The 18,633-nt window shown below is 51.0% G+C and overlaps 1 protein-coding gene across 3 annotated transcripts in view; it reads left to right on the forward strand.

Annotated features, from left to right (window-relative positions):
* The first annotated feature begins 6,993 nt into the window (after window positions 1-6,993).
* PCGF3 (polycomb group ring finger 3) overlaps window positions 6,994-18,633 on the forward strand; it is a 90,995-nt gene continuing 79,355 nt past the window's right edge. The window contains exons 1-2 of one of the 3 annotated variants that reach the window (XM_049886557.1): window positions 6,994-7,205; window positions 12,581-12,672. The gene's annotated coding sequence lies outside the window, so the exon portion shown is untranslated. The other 2 variants (XM_049886559.1, XM_049886558.1) reach the window with 2 other exon arrangements.

Here is an 18,633-nt window from a genome sequence, read left to right on the forward strand (position 1 = left end):
GAAAGTTTACAAATTAAGTCAGTCTTTCATACAAAAAGTGGTACACACCCTGCTGTGCACTCCCAGCTGCTCTCCCCTTAATGAGACAGTACATTCCTCCTCTCCACCCTGTATTTGCCATGTCCATTCAGCCAGCTCCTGTACTCCTCTTCCGTCTCATCTCACCACCAGACAGGAGTTGCTCACATAGTCTCATGTGTCTACTTGGGCCACGAAGTTCACTTCTCACCAGCATTATTGTCTATTTTATAAAAAAAAAATTTTATAGTCCAGGCCAATCCCTGTATGTACAGTTGGTTTTGAGAATGGTTCCAATCTTGGGCTATCAAAGGGTCCAAGAACCCTGATCGTCAGGGTCCCTCCAGTCTCAGCCAGACTATTAATCCTGGTCTTTTTATGGGACTTTAAGATCTGCATCCCCCTGTTCTCCTGCTCCGTTCACTATTGTGTTCCCTGTCTGGGCAGTCATTGGTGGTAGCTGGACACCATCTAGTTCTTCGGGTCTGATACAGTCTCTGATTTATGTGGCTCTTTCTGTCTCTTGGGCTCATATTTACCTTGTGTCTTTAGTGTTCTTCATTCTCCTTTGCTCCAGGTGAGTTGAGACCAATTTATGCATCTTAGATGGCCACTTGCTAGCATTTAGGTCTTCCTCTTTTTCATTGACCCTGTACTCTACCAAGCATGATGTCCTTCTCCAGGGATTGATCTTTCCTGACAAAATGCCCTAAGTATATAAGATGTAGTCTCTCCATCCTTGCTTCTAACGCCTATTCTGGTTGTACTTCTAAGACAGACTTGTTCGTTCTTTTGGCAGTCCATGGTATATTCAATATTCTTTGCTGAACACCACAATTCAAAGGCATCAGTTCTTCTTCTGTCTTCCTTATTCATTGTCTAGCTTTTGCATGCATATGATGCAGTTGAAAATACCATGGCTTGGGTCAGAAGCACCTTAGTCTTCAAAGTGACATCTTTGCTTTTCAACACTTTAAAGAGGTCTTTTGCAGCAGATTTGCCCAATGCAATGAGTCTTTTGATTTCTTGGCTGCTATTTCCATGGGCGTTGATTGTGGACCCAAGTAAAATGAAATCCTTGACAACTTCAATCTTTTCTCCATTTATCATGATGTTGCTCATTGGTCCAGTTGTGAGGATTTTTGTTTTCTTTATGTTGAGGTGCAATCCATGGTGAAGGCTATGGCCTTTGATCTTTATCAGTAAGTGCTTCAAGTACTCTTTGCTTTCAGCAAGCAAAGTTGTGTGTCATCTGCATAACGCAGGTTGTTAATGAGTCTTCCACCAGTCCTGATGCCCTGTTCTTCTTCGTCTAGTCCAGCTTCTCAGATTATTTGCTCAGCATACAGACTGAATAGGTATGATGAAAGGATACAACCCTGACGCACACCTTTCCTGTCTTTAAACCATGAAGTATCCCCTTGTTCTGTCTGAAAACTGCCTCTTGATCTATGTTATCTAGAGGAGCAAAACTAGTAAAATATATACAAATATATAGAGAGAAAAATTTATTTCAAGGAAATGGCTCATGCAAATGCAAATGTGAGGAAATGGCTCATGCAAGTGTGGGGGCTGGCAAGTCAAAATTCGTGGGTCAGGTGACAAGCTGAAGACCTCTGCTGGCTCTCAGGAGTGCAGAGGCTGGGGAATACAAAATCTGCAGGCCAGGCAGCAAGCTAGGGGCCTCTGCTGGATCACATGGTTGTGGGGTTGGCAAATCCAAAATCTGCAGGTCAGGCAGCAGTCCAGACACTTGGGCAGGCTCATGTCACAAGAACTGGATGTCAGGCAACAAGAAGAATATGGGTAGAGAAAGAGCATGAGCTTTAGGAGAACGTCCACTTACATACTGGAGGCAGGCCATACCCCCAAGGAAACTCCCCTTCCAACAGATCAGCTACTCACATCAGATCAAAGAATGCAAGGTGATTTCATAGTGTCTGCTAAATCCCCGAGAATCATAGCCCAGCCAAGTTGACACGTAACATTAACAACCACACTCACCTTGCAGAAATTGTTTGGTTAACTAGTCAGAAAGGTGGTGTGTAAATCCACCCAACGGAATTGAGTGAGTTGTGGTCCAGTGTGGTGATTGGTCACTTCGATGTCCTGCTTAGAGGGCCATACCTTGAAATTGACAAGGAGTTTACTTATATGAGCAGCTAACCCTCAGAGGTTTAAAAGGGGAAGGAGGGAACCTCAAGACCAAGAAGAGCCTGGAGCAGAGCAGTTTGGACCAGGGTTCCTGTGTAGGGAACCTCCTGTAAGAGCTGCAATACGGGTAAAGAGCTGTAACACTGAAGATGGCAAGAGGCCCAGAAGGGGCCTGGCAGCAGAGAGCTGGTGGCGAGAAGCCCAGAAGGGGCCCAGAAGCAGAGCCAGCAGCTGACAGGCCTAGAAGGGGCCCAGCAGCAGAGCCTGCATGGCTGAGAGAGGGCTGGTACACTATCAGCTAGACCAGTAAGTGGCAGAGAGGGCTGATAGCAGGGAGGCCTAATGGCAGAGAGCAGCTGAAGAAGCTCTGTTAGTTGGAAGCTGTCCTGCATTGAAGAAGGATGTGCTCTTTGCTTTGAGGGAGCCTTCCAGCCCTTGCCTATGTGCTTCCTGAACCTGATCCCGAGTTGTTCCTGTTATTTCCAAGTTGAACCTGATCCCGAGTTGTAGCCCGTTACTTCCCTAATAAACCACCTACCTGTAAGTATGGTCTGTGAGTTCTGTGTGGCATTGCAATGAATTATTGAACCCTAAACAGAAGCAGAGAGTGTCGTGGGGGGAACAGCTGGTGTCAGAAACTATGTGGAAGGGAGAAAGTGGAGATATACTTGACCTCCACCTCATAGAAATCCGCTTTGTGATGATCCTGCTTCTTATGCCTTAGGAACTTAGACAAGTCCTGATGCTGTATTACAGGTGCCTACGGATACCTAAGGAGCTCTGGTGGTGCGATGGTTAAATGCTCAGCTGCTAACCGAAAGGCTGGTGGTTCAAACCCACCAGCAGCTCCATGGGAAAAAAGACCTGGCAATATGCTCCTGTAAAGATTTCAGCCTAGGAAACCCTATGGAGCAGTTCTGCTCTGTTCTATAGGGTCAGTATGAGTTGGAATTGACTTGATGGTACACAACCACAAAAGATACCTAGGCAGCTGGACCCATCAGCCCTGAGTCTCAGGAAGAGGTCTTAGGCATGGCAATGTCTCCTGCAAGAGCTTGCTGGTCAACCATGTATCCAACCTAAGCCCTCTGGGCAGAGAGACTGAGGGTCTGGACCATACCTTTACACATCAGCACCTCACACACACATTTTCACCTCCCCCTCAGCAGCCCGAAAAGCAGCTGTTTTATCCCCATTTGCAGACAAGGTAGCCCGGATGGAAGAAGGACGTTAGATGACTTCCTGAGGTCACTCTGCCCTCATCCATATGGCCGCTGCTCACACTCAGATCTGCTCCCTGGCACCTCCTTTCTCTCCTCCTCTACCCTCATTCTCTTATGACTTAGCTTCCATTTCACTGGAAAAACAAAAGCAGCTGGAAGAGAGTGTGGACAAGCTCCTCCCCCGCCCACTTCCACCACCCCCTCCACCAGCGCCCTGCCTACCTATTTCCCTTCTGTGATGGGTGGTCTCCACTTCTGTCAAAGGCCAGCCTCTCCACCTGGACCCCAAACCCATATCTTACGCAAGGACCTCACTGTGGCATCTCCCTTTCCACCGGCTTGCCCCCTTAGCACCCGTGGATGTAGTCATGGCTCCTGATGAAAAAGAAACCACCTCTCTTGATCTCACATCCCCTCCAGCTCTAGCCCCATTTCTTTGATTCCTTTTCATAGAAAAACACCTTGAAAAAAGTTGTCTGTTTTTGTGTCTCCAATTTCTCTCTGCCCTTCTCTTGGAAACCCACAATGATCAGGTTTTCACGCCCAACAATGTACCCAGCCTGCTCTCACCAACATTGCCTGTGACTCCCAATGTCCACCTTTGGGGCCTTCACTGAGGCTGACCTGACCCATCAGCCACTCACCTGGTGCAGGGGACGCCATTCACTCTTGGGTCTCCTCTTCCTTGCTGTTGCTCCTTCTGGGTCTTTCTTGCTGATTCCCTCTTGTTATGGATTGAATTGTGCCCTCCAAAATATATGTTGGAATTCTAACCCTATACCTGCGGATGTAACTCCATCTGGGATTGGGGTTTTCTTTGTTATGTTAATGGGGCAATATTGGTGTAGGGAGTGTCTTAAACCTAATGTCTTTTTTTTCTAAATTTTATTTATTTTATTGTTGAGAATATACACAGCAAAACGTACACCAATTTGACGATTTCTAAATGTACAATTCAGTAACATTGATTAGATTTTTTGAGTTGTGCAACTATTCTCACTCTCTTTTTCTGAGTTCTTGCTCCCTCATTGACATAAACTCACTGCTTCCTAAATTTCCTATCTAATCTTGCCATTGTCAATTTGATGCCGTATAGACAGTTCTTAAAAGGGCATAATGCTCAAGGTCGAAATTCTTTACTAGCTAAGCTAAACAATTGGTTTTAAAATGACTTCAGGGAATATTTTTCTTTAAGGCTTAAAGAAAAGTCTCAGGACAATAGTCTCAGGGGTTCATCGACCCAAAGAGCAGATTAGACACAGAGAGAAGGAAGCACAAATGGGGAAAGATAAATGCCACATGGAGATCACCAAGGAACTGAGGAAAGCTGGGGCTACAGAAGCTGAGACCAGGATCTTCCCCCAGAGCAGACAGCCTTCCCCAAGAGCTGGTGCCCTGTATTTTGGACTTCTTGCCTTCTGGTGGCACAACGGTTAAGCCCTTGGCTGCTAACTGAAAGGTTGGTGGTTCCTCCCTCAAATAAAGAGCTGGTGATCTGTCCCTGTAAAGATTACAGCCTAGAAAACCCCATGGGGCAGTTCTACTCTGTTACGTGGTGTTGCTATAAGTTGAAAATCAACTCAAGAGCACCCAGCGACAACAGCCTCCTAAACTGTGAGAAAATGAATTTCTGTTACTTAAAGCCATCCACTTGTGGTATTTCTGTTACAGCGGCACTAAGAAACTGAGACATCTCTTGACTCCTGGGCTTATCCCTGTTGGAGGAAGAACAGACTCAGTCATACTACCTCCTCCTTCATCCTTTCCAGTCTCCACTTACAGCCCTCAGCAACCTCCCTCTCCCTCTCCCTCCCCAGCCCCCCACCTGGTCCAGCACCATCAGCTGTCCCTGTCACTGGCCTCCTGCTTTTGATCCTGCACTTACATTCACATGGCAGCCAGAGGGAGTCAAAAAATGTAAGCCCAGTCGTGGCACCCCTCTGCTCACCCCTCCAGCCACTCAGAGGCTGGTGGGGGGGAGGGGTGGAAAGGGGCACTTGCCCGCAGAAAAGTCAGACTTTATGAGGTGCCACAAGTAAGAAAGACACCTGACTGAGACAGCTGGACAAGGGACGGGTTATCTGCTGAGGTAAGCTATCAACGTCTGTTCATCCTGAAATGGGGGGTGGGGGCGCAATTTAGAGATTGCCCCTGGGTGCTCATTATCCTCCACAGCCCCTGATCCCCATCTGTGCTCACCTCCGACCTCCTGTGCCCTCTGCTCCTCAGCCACACTGCCTTCCCCTAACATCGCCACCTCCAGGGGCTGCACTCCCTGGCTGTACTAGTCCCCTCGCCAGATATTTGCTTGAGTTCCCTCTTTCTACTGTGCCAGCCCTCATCTGCAGGGCCATCGGGTCCATCCACTCCAGTAACACTCTGGCACCCTCAGCTGCTCCCTCTCCACTTCCCTGGCTAGCTTCTCTCCTACATGACACCGTGTTTACTTAGTGCTCTGTTATCTCTGTCCCTTCCACGACAGTGTGGACCCCACAGGGCTTGGGCGCCACGGTCACTGCACCCGGCTCTAGGGCAGTGCCCGTGCAAAGACGGGCAAAAGGACGAGTTGTGGGGTCAGAAGCCCGGAGGCAGAGCCTCTGTCCGCCGCGATCCCGCACCTGCCTGGTGCACGGAGGGCGCTCAGTGCTGGTCTCCAGGGAAGGGGCAGGGAACGCAGGAATGAATGAAGTGGCCGCAGCCAACCGTCTCCGCCTTCTGAGGAGACCGGCTCCCCCGGACGAAATTCCTGGTCCGAAGAGCCATGCTCAGTGCTAAGCTGCTTGTAGGGTCCCGGGCCGGGCTCGCAGAGGCCTCCTCTGACGCCTCCTGACACCTCTTGGCCTCCTACGCCCCGCTCTGTCCAGCTGTAGAGGCGGGAGGAGCCTGGATTCTTTGACCACGCCCCTCTGGCCACGCCCCTCATTGTAGTCCAGCCGCGTCCATTCGGTCCAGCCACCGCCTCAGACCCCTCCTTGCCTCCGGCGCCCAGCTGGGTCCAGCAGTACAGCCTGGACTTTCTAACCACGCCCGGCTCCTGGCCCCGCCCTGCAACCACTGACCACGCCCCTCCCGTAGGCCCCGCCCCCGTTTGTCCCCACTGCGTCTCCTCGTTTCCAAGAGCCCCGCCCAGACACTCTGACCACGCCCCTACCTGACCCGGTCCTGTGCTTCCGACCACGCCTCTCCTGCACCCATAGGCCCCGCCTTCTACGGTCCCACGTGCCCCGCGGTGTTCTTTGGAGGAGCCCGGCGGGTTCTGAGCCCTCTGGCCACGCCCTCATGGCCCCGCCCAGCGCCCTCTGACCACGCCCTCCAAGACCCCTCCCCGCTTCCTGCACCCTTTGAGCACAGCCTCCGCGACCACTCCCGGCCCGTCGGGACAGGCCGGATTCCTTTGCGCCTTCTGACCACGTCCCCTCTTGGTCCCGCCCCGCGCCTACTGAGCACGCCTCTCTGTGCAGGCCCCGCCCCCTCCAGGCCCCTGGCGCCTTTGCGGAGCCCGGACTGGCCTGCGCACACTGGCTACGCCCCTATGGCTCCGCCCCACGGCTTTTAATCACGCCCCTACCCGGCTCCGCCCCGGCTCCGGCGGCGGGGTGAGAGCCGAACAGAGCAACGCGCATGCTCCGAGCGCGGCGCCCCCGACTCGGCGCTCGGCTCCGTTCGGGCATTTCCGCCTCTTTGTTTTAAACTCCGGACTGGTTTTTTTATCTTCCTCTTGGGGGGGACCCGGAGGGAGCGGCGCCCCCTCCCCCGCCCCCGGAGCGGCCCCCGCGTGCGCCCCGCTCGCTCGCGGCCAGGAGATTGCAGGTCAGTGAGTCCGCGTCCCTGCCGGGCTGGGCCCGAGCGCCCGTTCCCAGGCCGCAGCCTCGGCCTCCGCGAGCCCAGAAGGCTCCGGAAGCCTCTGCCCGCGTCCTGGGCACCCCCTCATCGGCTGGGCCCGCAGGAGCCCGGTACCCTCGGCAGGCCCCGTACCCGGGCAGGACCCAGGGAGGGTCAGACCTTAGCAGTGGTCGCTGAGGAGGGCCGGACCCCGGGACTGGTTACTGGGGAGGGCGAGACCCCGGGAGTGGGCAGAACCCGGCGAGGACTGGACCCGGGGACTGGTCACCGAGGAGGGCTGGGGCTTTGGGACCAGTCACCGAGAAGGGCTAGACCTTAGGAATGGTCATCAAGGAGGGCTGTGACCCCGAGACCAGTCACGAAGGAGGGCCAGACCCCAGGACTGGTCACCGAGGAGGGCCAGACCCAGGACAGGTCACTGAGGAGGTCTGAGACCCCAGAATGGGTCACTCAGGAGGGCTGGGACTCTGGGACAGGTCACCAAGGATGTCTGGATTTCAGGTCGGATCACCAAGAAAGGCTTAACCTTAGGGATCATCACCAAGGAGGGCTGGGACCCAAGGACACCAAGGAGGGCCAGACCTCGGGACTTGTAACTGAGGAGGGCTGGGACCCAAGGACACCAAGGAGGGCCAGACCTTGGGACTTGTAACTGAGGAGGGCTGGGACCCAAGGACACCAAGGAGGGCCAGACCTCGGGAGTTGTAACTGAGGAGGGGTGGGACCCTGCGACAGGTCACCAAGGAGGGCCAGACCTCGGGAGTTGTAACTGAGGAGGGGTGGGACCCTGTGACAGGTCACCAAGGAGGGCCAGACCCAGGACAGGCCACCGAGTAGATCTGGATCTTGGGACTTGTCACCGAGGAGGGCTGGACCCCGGGACGTATCACCAAGGAGGACTGGGGCCCCAGGGCTTGTCACCAAGGAGGGCCGGGACCCTGAATAGATTGCTGAAGGGGGCCGGATCTTAGGAATGGTCACTGAGAAGGTCCAGGCCCTGGGACAGGCCCAAGAGCACTTCAGGGACCCAGATACAGCCACCTCCAATAGGCTGGAACCCTGGACTACACCATGAGGAGGGGTTTTACCATGGTACAAGTCCCCAGGGAGGGCCAGACCCCTGAGAAGTCACTGAGGAAATGTCTACTCCCAAAATCTGGTCTGTGACGAGAGCTGGGGCCCCTTAGCCAGGCCCCTAGAGGGTTGTGATCCTGGGACGGGATCCAGAGGCACCCAGAATCTGGCCAGCCTACTCAACAGGACTTGCCTGCTTTGGGAGCCTGGGCCTCTGGGATACTGGTCACCTGAGCCCCACAGGTGAAACCCATGCCCCCTTTCCATGAGGTCCCTGAGTGCCCTGACATCATGAACTCCTGGGCCGACCCCACAGACCTTGAGACCGTTCTTAACTGGGGCCCTGGGGCAGGTGTGAGCCAAGGTTGGGGCCCACACTCCTGGCTCTGGGGACTTGGGCTTCAGGGGGCTCCTAGTCCATACTGGCTCCATGGCCCAGGCCAACACTGTGCTCACTCCCCAAACCCAGCAACCTGTCCCTACTCTGCTTTCCCAGCCAAGGCCACTGTCATTTCCTGTCTGAGCCCTTGGTCAGGGTCTGGCTGCTGCAGCTACTTCTGTCCTTCCCCTCCTCCCAGTGGCATCACCGAAGGAGCCCCAATCTCAAGGTCGCACAGGTGCACCCTTATCCCAAGCCTAGAGGAATTTTCAGTGTCCAGAGATTCCAGAAGCACGCAGAAGGGGTGGGTGTGAGCCTGGGTGTGTGGGCTTCTGGGAATTTGGGGAGTAGTTGGCCCAGAGCAGAAAGTTGGAGCTGGTGAGGTTGCATGTCAGGTGAGTGAGTCAAGCACCTTCCCCTCTCTCCCTCTCCTCCAGGAAAGGGCAGCATTAAAGGATCTTAGGGAGGGTCTTTGTTTCTCTGAAACCTGTGAGTCAGCCTTTCGTCCAGAACTTGTCAGTGTTTTCCTTTTATTTGGAAGTGATAATGAGAAAATAGGGTGCAGTTTTTACTTCGTGAAATATTAAAGAACTGGTGGTATTTGCTGCCTTTGACTTTGGAAGGGCTCCAGAGTGTGGCAAGTGAAATAATTCTGGAAGTGTTCGGAGGGAATGTAAAGGCCAGGAGGGCAGGGGCTGTGCCCGCCTCAGCTCCCAGCACAGGCAGTCTGGTGTAGGGTCATATTACTGAGTGAAGGAAGGAATGAAAGGAAGTAGGGTATGCTTTTGGAAAAACGGACTTGGGTTGGGACTGCAGACCTATCCAGCAGTTGGGCAATAGAATGAGGCATAGTCTGAAACTCTGAGCTTGTAGCATGGCCTCCAGAGAGACATCAGACTGGTCAATTTGGTACCTGGTTTTGTGGTACAGCTTCACTTGTTACTTAGGAGATTTTAGATTTCAGATTTTCATTTTAGATTTTACTTTAATGTTTCATCTTACTTAATCACAACAGAATTGTCTCCCTGAATAGGCCAGCTTAGAAACTTTCATTTGCCACATACAACACTTGGGACCTTTTTACTCATTGCTTATTTCTGATTGGTTCTTTTGATGTTTATTTTACTTTTTTTCTTTTTATTTGCTCTGTAAAATTTTTGGTAAAAGATTTAGAAAACTGGTTAGTCAAGTTTGGTTGTTGTCAGCCCCTGACTCATGGCAGCCCCGCGTACAGTGGGATGGGATTGTTGTGATCCATAGGGTTTTCAGTGGCTCATTTTCAGAAGTAGGTCGCCAGGCCTTTCTTCCTAGTCTTAGTCTGGAGGATCCACTGAGACCTATTCAACATCATGGCAACACACAAGTCTCTGCCAACAGAGAGGCGGTGGCTGCGCGTGAAGTGCATTGGCCGGGAATGAAACCGAGGTCTCCCTCATAGTCGGTGAGAACTCTACCACGGAATCACCACTGTCATCTTCATGTTTCGTTAGGCTCTTTTTTTTCCCATTTTCTAATTTTTAAAGGTGTAATTGTGTCAGGTGGTTGTATTATTTATTGTTATACAACAGATCACCCCGGAATTTAGTGGCTGAAAACACCCATTTATTTTCTCACAGTGTCTGTGGGTCATGAGTCTGGGCACAGCTTAGCTGTGTCTGCTGGCAAGGGTCTCACAAGACTGTGCCGAGGGTGTCGGCCGGGGTTGTGTTCTCATCTGATGGCTCAACTGGAGGAGGACCTGCTTCCAAGGACGCTCACGTGGCCGTCGGTGGGCGATGGCAGTTTTCCGCTGTGCGCATCTGCCCACGGGGCAGCTCACAGCGTGGCAGCTGCTCCTGTCAGAGAGGGCCACAGAGAGCAAGCAGGAAGTCAGTGTTTTTGTCACCTCACCTTAGAAGCGATTACCCACCACTTTTATCACGTTCTGTTTGTTAGAAGTGCGTCACTAGGTCCAGCCCGCGCTCAAGGGAAGGGGAATGGGGAATACACGGGGTGCACGCCAGGAGTGGGCCGAGTACCCTGGGGTCTCCCAAAGGCCACCTGACCCAGTGGTGTTGTGAGCCTGGCACCTATCTGGTTTTTAGCTAACGCGGGGCCTCTACCCAAAAAGCATCCCGGAAGTAAATTAACATGATTACATGTATCAGAAAAGAAAAAAAAAAACCCCAGTCGCTCTCGGGTGGGTTCTGACTCCTGGCGACCCCGTGTGCGGAGCTGGTGACTCCGTGTGCGGAGCTGGCGACCCCGTGTGCGGAGCTGGCGACCCTGTGTGCGGAGTAGGACTGTGCTCTGTAGGGTTTTATGGCGGATTTTTGGGAAGTAGATCGCCAGGCCTTCCTTCTGAGGAGCTTCTGGGTGAACTCGAACCTCCAGCCTTTCGGTTAATAGCCGAGCGCTTAACTGTTCTCATCCCCCAGGGACTCCGTCAGTGTACGTGCAGCCGCTGTTAAATACAAGGTCCCAGCAATCTGAGTGCCTGCTTAGTTGTACAGGTTCCTCTGGTGTCACCATATAGTTGACGTCATTGTGATCCAGGGACCAAATACACGAGGGGACAGAAATCACAAATAGCGGTTCTCAGCAATTGTAAGATATCAGGCAGTGTTAGGTTTGGAATACGCACACTGTCAGACCCCTGCAGACCGACCGTGCGTGTGTAGGTGTGTGTGGCAGTGACTTGGAGTGCTCTGTTGGAGCTGTCCTTGTCACTGGCTTCTGCTGAGGAGGACCTGGGAGTTCTTCAGAGCCTTTTTTTATTTTTTTCCATTTTATTTTGCCCCAGAAATTCTAAACTGACCTCTGTAGGAAGTTTTCCTTGACCATTCAAATATGTAGGGAAAATTTTGAGGAGCCCTGGTGGTGCAACGGTTAAGCGCTTGGCTGCTAACTGAAAGGTTGGCGGTTCGAACCCACCAGTGGCTTCCTAGGAGAAGGTCCTAGTGACTGCTGCCATGAAGATTACAGCCAAGAAAACCCCGTGGAGCCGTTCTGTTCTGTCATGAGGGGTCGCGATGAGTTAGAATTGACTCGATGGCACCTAAAAACGACAGGGAAAATTTTGATCCTTGTACGCTTAGTTATTTGTGTCCTTTTAAGAATATGGTATAAGGTGTGAGATCATGAAACTTTTCAGATAGTTGTTCCTCGTAAGGAAATCACTACCCAGGGATTTGCGAGACGTAGGAACTCACTCTGTCCAGGAGCCTGCCAGTCCTGGGCCCATGCCTTCCATCCTGGAGAGAGCCCAGACCTCTAGACACCATGTCTTTTTCTGGCATTGCCAGGAGTGAGCGTGGCACAGGGCTGGCGAGGCAACCACCCAGAGGCCACATGGGAGGCCCTCTGGAGGGCTCGTCCCAGGATGCAGGTACCTGATCCCACTACGTGGAAGGAGACCCCCCACCACCCTACTCTCAGGACCACCCAAGGCTCCACTTTGGCGTCACCAGCTGCTACCTCCTCAGCCCCCCTCAGGCCTGCAGAGGGGGCTGCTAGTGTGGGAGACACAAGCCAATGATTGGAATTATGTGGGTTGTTCGATTTGGATTATAAAGCGAGGTGTGCTTGTGGGCCTATACCGTGACTTTTTAATCTGTGAAATGGCAGGATTTGTTTCATTTGGAGACTTATTGGGTTAACTGTCAGAATTACATTTAAAGATGTAATTGTTCTGTGACTATTGAAGAACGTCAAGGTGTAGGGATAGTTTCCTATTGTTTGTTTCTCACTGTGCTTTTAATATTTGCTGTGACCACAGCAAAGATGCCGCACGGTGCTTCAAACCACGGGGTGATTATTCTTCGATTCTACAAGTTAATATTTTATCTTCAAATTGGAAAAAGACATTTGGTCTTTCAGAATGATAAAACGCTATCTTTTCTGCCTGCAGCTTTTCTCCTTACAGAACTGAACGATACCAGAGCCACAATGACAGAGAAGAACACCCACGAGAGACTTAACCTATGAGGACAGAGGACTGAGGTGTGAGCATGGTGTCGTGAGTGTTCTAGAACCATCCATTGAATTAAGCCAAACTCCTGTTGATATCTGCTGAAACCCACCAGGAATTATAGTCCTGTCAACCGATTGCTAGGTTGATCTGGTTTGGTTTGGCTTTTAAAGAGAATCACCAGTATTTAGGTGAACGAAGAGAGTGGAGGCTGATGGGATATTTTTTTTTTTTTTTTTTTGGTCACATGCACTGATACTTGCTGGACTTGCTGCATTAATAGCCAATTCCAGATATGTAGTAAGAAATACGCACAGGGTAGAAAGCTGTCCGTAGAGCTCCCTGAAGTCTCCTGCTGATAAGTGGGGACTGTGTGGGTTTCATGGTGGCCACACAGATATCGTGGGGGCTGTGTGGGATTAGTGGGGGTTGCATGAGTCTTGTCAGCTGCTGTGTCTCTCAGGTCTGAGGCAGGGCATGGCCACTATTGTTGTTGGGTGTCGTTGAGTCAGCTCCGACTCATAGCAACCTTATGTACAACAGAATGAACACTGCCTGGGCCTGGGCCTGCGCCATCCTCACAATCGTAAGGGAGACCAAGTCTCATCATCCTTGCTTCTAAGGAGCATCCTGGCTGTACTTCTTCCAAGACAGATTTGTTCATTCTCCTGGCAGTCTGTGGTGTATTTAATATTCTTCACCAACACCATAATTCAGATCCATCCAGTCTTCTTTGGTCTTCTTATCCATTGTTCCACTTTCACGTGGCATTAGGTGCTCGGCAAATGCTTGTTGAATGACTAAAAGCTGGCGTTCTTTGAGTGCCTTTCTTGTGCCTGTCCCAAGAGTGCTGCAGATGTTGACTGTCTAATTCTCCCATGGCCCCGGGATCGCTCTCTGACTCTCCCCATCTGCCTGTTGAGGACACGGAGGCACAGGGCACAGTCCCAGCTAGGAAGTGAAAGCTTCGCCTTTCCTCATTTTCAAGTGCTGCTATTTTACTTTTTTACCCAAGTTTTTATTACAGTACAGAAAACATCAAAGAACTTTACGGTGAGCACCTTATCCCCTCCCCCTGTTGTTGGCTGTCACCGAGACTGCTCTGACCTATGGAGACCCCACGTACAGCGGAACAGAACATTGTCCCGTGCTGCAGCACCACGTGGCCACTAGTACACGCGAGTCCCTTGTCGCAGCCACCGTGCTTCTTGAGTGCCTTCCCACCTAGGGGCTCATCTTCCCAGCACTATATTGGGCAGTATTCTGTCAGGATCCATAGGGTTTTTATTGCCTAATTTTCAGAAGTAGATTGCCAGGGCTTTCTTTCTAGTCTGTCTTAGTCTGGAAGCTCTGCTGAAACCTGTCCACCGTGGGTGACCCTCCTGGTATTTGAAATACTGGTGGCATAGCTTCCAGCATCATAGCAGACGCAAGCCACCACAATATGACAGACTGGCAGGTGCAGGGTAACCAAAAACCAATGAAACCCGTTGCCATCAAGTCAATTCCGACTTACAGTGACCCTATAGGACGAAGTAGAACTGCCCCATAGGGTTTCTAAGGAGCAGCTGGCAGATTTGAACTGCCGACCCTTTGGTTAGCAGCCGTAGCACTTAACTACTACGCCACTGGGGTTTCCAGGTGGGTGGTGGTCCTCCTAAATTCAGCAGTTGTTTATATTTTGCTGTATTTGCTTCATTTCTTCTAAATTCATGTTATTGTTGAATCGAATCATCTGGGGCAGTTCTGCTGTGCCCTATAAGGTCGCTGTGAGTTGGAATTGGGTTGACGGAAGTGAGTGGGGTTTATTTATTTTTTTTACCCTGTAATCAGAGCTTGCCCATCTTGAGAGTAAGGATTGTCTCCTCTATAACAACTGCCATTATCCCATCAAGGAAAACGAGCAGTTATTTCTTAGTATTCATGAATATCCATTCCATTTTCAGATCTCTCCAACAGCTTTAAGAATGTCTTCCACAGCTTTCACCCCCCAAACAAAAACCAGCCGAGTGTCCCAGATGCCCTGGTTGTGACTCAGGGTCTTGTCCTCCAGGCACCCCCTCTCCCACCGTGATATTGACTTTTCCAGGCCGCTGTGCATTCATCTGACTGTTCCCTCACGGCATGGTCTGACCGTTCCCTCACAGCGTGGCCTGACAGCTCCCTCGCGGCGTGGTGGCCTGGCCGCTCCCTTGCGGCGTGGTCTGACTTTTTCTTTGTTGCTCGGTGCAGTTGATAAACTCAAAGGGAATTGAGTAGAGGCTGGGTCCGATTCAGGGTTTGGCGAGAATACTTCGTGGGTGCTGTGGGGTGTTTTCTGTTGTATCCCAGCAGAGACACCCAACGTCCACGTCCGCTGATCTGTGATGTGGAGTGTGGTCCCCCTGTTAAGGTCCCGGTGGCCACACATGTCCTTGGGGAGGCACAGTTCTGCCTTCAGGGCCCCAGATGCTCATGAAAGACCCACACCCCTGGCCGGTGGCCTCTCAGGGAGGGGTGACTTTGTGACGTGAATGGGCAGTGGAAACCTGTTAGCACTCAAGTCACAAGGTGCACAGAGCTTGATGGAAGCTGTACCTTAGTAATGTGCAGCTGGACCTCCTTCTCTGTCAGGAGGGCATGTTAACTTTACCCTCTCCTTCTCATTTCTGACATGGAGGCGTTCTTCTGGCCATTTCCTTCTGTTTCTGAGGTGCACATGGGTGAGTCAGGTTCACTCAGTTGTGTTACTTTTAACAGACTTGATAAAACGTTTAGGAGCCTGGGAGACACAGGTGGTTGGCAATCAGCTGTTACCTAAAGGTTGGCAGTTGGAACCCACCCAGTGGCTCTGTGGAAGAAAGGCCTGGCAAGCTGCTTCCATAACGAGTACAGCCAGGAAACCCCTATGGAGCAGTTCTCCTCTAACACGTGGGGTTGCCATGACTCAGAGCCGACTCGACAGCAGCGGGTTTGGGGTTTTTTGGTTTGGTTGTTTTGGGTTTATAAAAGGTTTGGTGGCTGGAAAGAGTTTGTTAATTGAAATAAGGCCTTCGCTGTCAACATGTCCTTCACATAAATTAATGGGTATCTTAAGTTATTCCGAAGCTGGTCTTTCTTATCACAAAGACTATAGAGTGGGTAGAGGCTGTTCCTTTTCCCCCTGGCCTTTCGTTAAAGACCGCCAGGAGGAGGATGGGCATACGAAGAGAGAGGACGGGCCCTGGAAGACCCAGTCTCTGCCACTTGCTTATTAGCTGGTTTCTTGTCTCTAAAATTCTTGCCTTATAAAAATCTTTACAGGTTTGGTGGCCATTCTGTATTTTAAATACTTAGGAAAGTGTCTTTTCTTCTGCTTTGTTGTTTTTGTTAGTCGGTATTGAGTTGATTCTGGCTCATGGCAACCCCATGTGTGCCAAGTAGGACTGCTGCATAGAGTTTTCAAGGCAGAGTTTTCAGAAGCAAATTGCCAGGCCTTTCTTCCAAAGTGCCTTCGGGTAGGTTCAAGCCACCAACCTTTCAGGTAGTCGTCGAGCACTTAACGGTTTGCCCCACCCAGGAATTCCAGTTTCTTTCTGCCAGTTACTTTCATTTTTCTAAATACTATTGTGTTAGTTTCTTATTGCTGCATAATGAATAATTATGAACTTAGTGGCTTAGGTGACACCCATTTATTAGCTCGCAGGTCTGCAGGTCAGACGCTCCGGCACGGCAGGGCTGGATTCTCTGTGCAGGGTCTCAGGCTGAAATCCAAGTGTCAGCCAGGCCTGCGCTTCTCGCCTGGGGTTTGGGGCCTCCTCAGGCACACTGGTTGTTGGTAGAATTCATTTGTGGATGTAGAACTGAAGCCCCTGTTTTTTTGCTACCTGCTGGCTGGGAACTGCTCTCAGCTCCTAAAGGCCTTCCACAGTTGCTAACTGTGTGTCCCCCCTAGGTGGTTCACTGCGTTCATGTTTGCTTTCTGCTGGCAAGCTGGAGTGTGTCTCTCTGGCTCCCTCCTCTGCAGTAGGCTGGAGAAAACTCTGCTTTTAAAGGACTCATGTGATTAGGTCAGGCCCACCCACATAATCTCTTTAAGGTGAACTGATTTGGGACCTCAGTTACATCTGCAAAAACCTCTTTACAGCAAACCTGGACTAGTGTGTGATTGAATAACTGGAGGAAGGTATGTACACCAGGGGCGGGAACCTTGGGGGCCATCTCAGAATTCTGCCTGCCACAGTCTCCCCTCGGCCCCCCAAAATTTACATCCTTCACAAATGCCAAATACTTCCACCCTCTCCAAAGGTTCCTAAGGGTCTCATGGTATCATACCACTAAAGTCCCAAATCTCACCTAAATTTTACCTGTCAGCTCAAAAGTCCAAAATCTCGTTATCTAAACCATCTGAATCAGGTGAGGGTGAGCCTCTGGAGTATAATCCAGTAAGTCCAGCTCCTGGGCACCCGTGACATGTGACCTGCCCCCAACACTCCCAACTTCTGGTGCTGGGACAGTCATAGGAAAACAGTTATTGACATTCTGTTCCAGAAGGGGGAAATGGAAGGTGAAAAGTAGTCACTGGTCCAAAACAGTTGTGTAACCCAGTGGGGCAAACTCTAGCTGGAGTTCTGTGATTGGGGTTCAGGGTCTGGGGTCATCCTTGCTGGCTCAGCTTCACTGTCTGGGTGCTGCTTCCACCCTTTGAGCCATCCTTCCTGTTTCCATGAAAGGGAGCATGTCTTTGCATCTGAGTAGTTTTATCATTCCGCCTCCTGCCAGTAGGGTCTCGGGGGTCTGGCAGCCTTCTCTCATTTCATATTCTCTCTGTCCTTTCGGTCTTAGCTGGCAGAGTTTCTGTTGATACAGTTTTCTCAGTAATCCACGTCTTAGACAGAAGCGACATCCACAGGCCTCTTTCAGAGACTCTCTCTTCTCTCTCTGTCTGCTGCTGAGAAGGCTGAGGGATGACACCCTTCAGCTTCCTGGCAACCCTCAGGCTTGATTGAGAAAATCTGTGAGACACATCCCGCATCTCGTGAACGACTCTTCTGATGTGTGGATCTTCTTGAGGTTTTAGCAGAAAGTTGTCTAGTCGTCCCCTTTTTCTCTAGAGCATGTGTTCCTGACAGCAGACCTCTTAATTCCAGCGCCTCTTGCCCTCTGGAGAGACCAAGGATTTTCAAAAATCACCTATCCTGGCACTTTCTTAACAGTTTCTCCCTCAATTTCTCTCTCTTCTCTTGCATTTTATTATAAGCAGCCAGAAGAAACCAGGCACAGTGTCAACACTCTGCTTAGAAACCCCCTGAACTAAGTACCCAAGTTCATTGGGTACAAGGCCTGCTTTTTGCATAACTGCGGAACACCATTTCACTGCGTTTTCTCCCCCTGTGTAATACGGGTCTCCCTTTCTCCAGTTTCTGATAACTCTCAGGTTCTTCTTAGCTACCACTGGCAGCATTTTTAACGTGCGTATGTCTACTGACAGTTTGTTCAGGGCAATCTTTATGGGTTACATTGCGATTGTGCCCCCCCCCGCCCCCAGAATATATGCTGGGGTCCTAACCCCTATTCCTGTGGATCTACTCTAATCTAATGTGATATAATCACCTTCCGTAGTGTGGTGTAATCAGTCTGCCTGTTGGGGTCATTCCAGTATAGCGTGGATCCTAAAGCTAACCACTCCTGAGTGCCATGAAGAGCACTGTAGTCACAGAGGCCAGTACAAACTGGAGAAGACAGACACCACGTGAGGATCGTCCTCAAGCAAGGAAACCAAGGAAACACCCTGGGCTACTGACGAGAAAGGAATCTACACGGCTGAGACCCCGATTTGGACTTTTAGCCTCCAGAACTGTGAGAAAATGAGTTTCAGTTCTTTAAAGCCACCCACTTGTGTTTCTGTTACAGCAGCACCAGAAGGCTAAGACAGCAGTCTTGGCTTGTGGTAGCAACCTCAGCTTTTTCTATCATGCTCCTGGTAAGTCTGCCAGCCTCCACCCATCCTGCTTAACTCTTAAGCTGCTCTAGCA

This window comes from Elephas maximus, chromosome 5 (genome assembly GCF_024166365.1).
Source record: "Elephas maximus indicus isolate mEleMax1 chromosome 5, mEleMax1 primary haplotype, whole genome shotgun sequence".
Classification (NCBI taxonomy): domain Eukaryota; kingdom Metazoa; phylum Chordata; class Mammalia; order Proboscidea; family Elephantidae; genus Elephas; species Elephas maximus.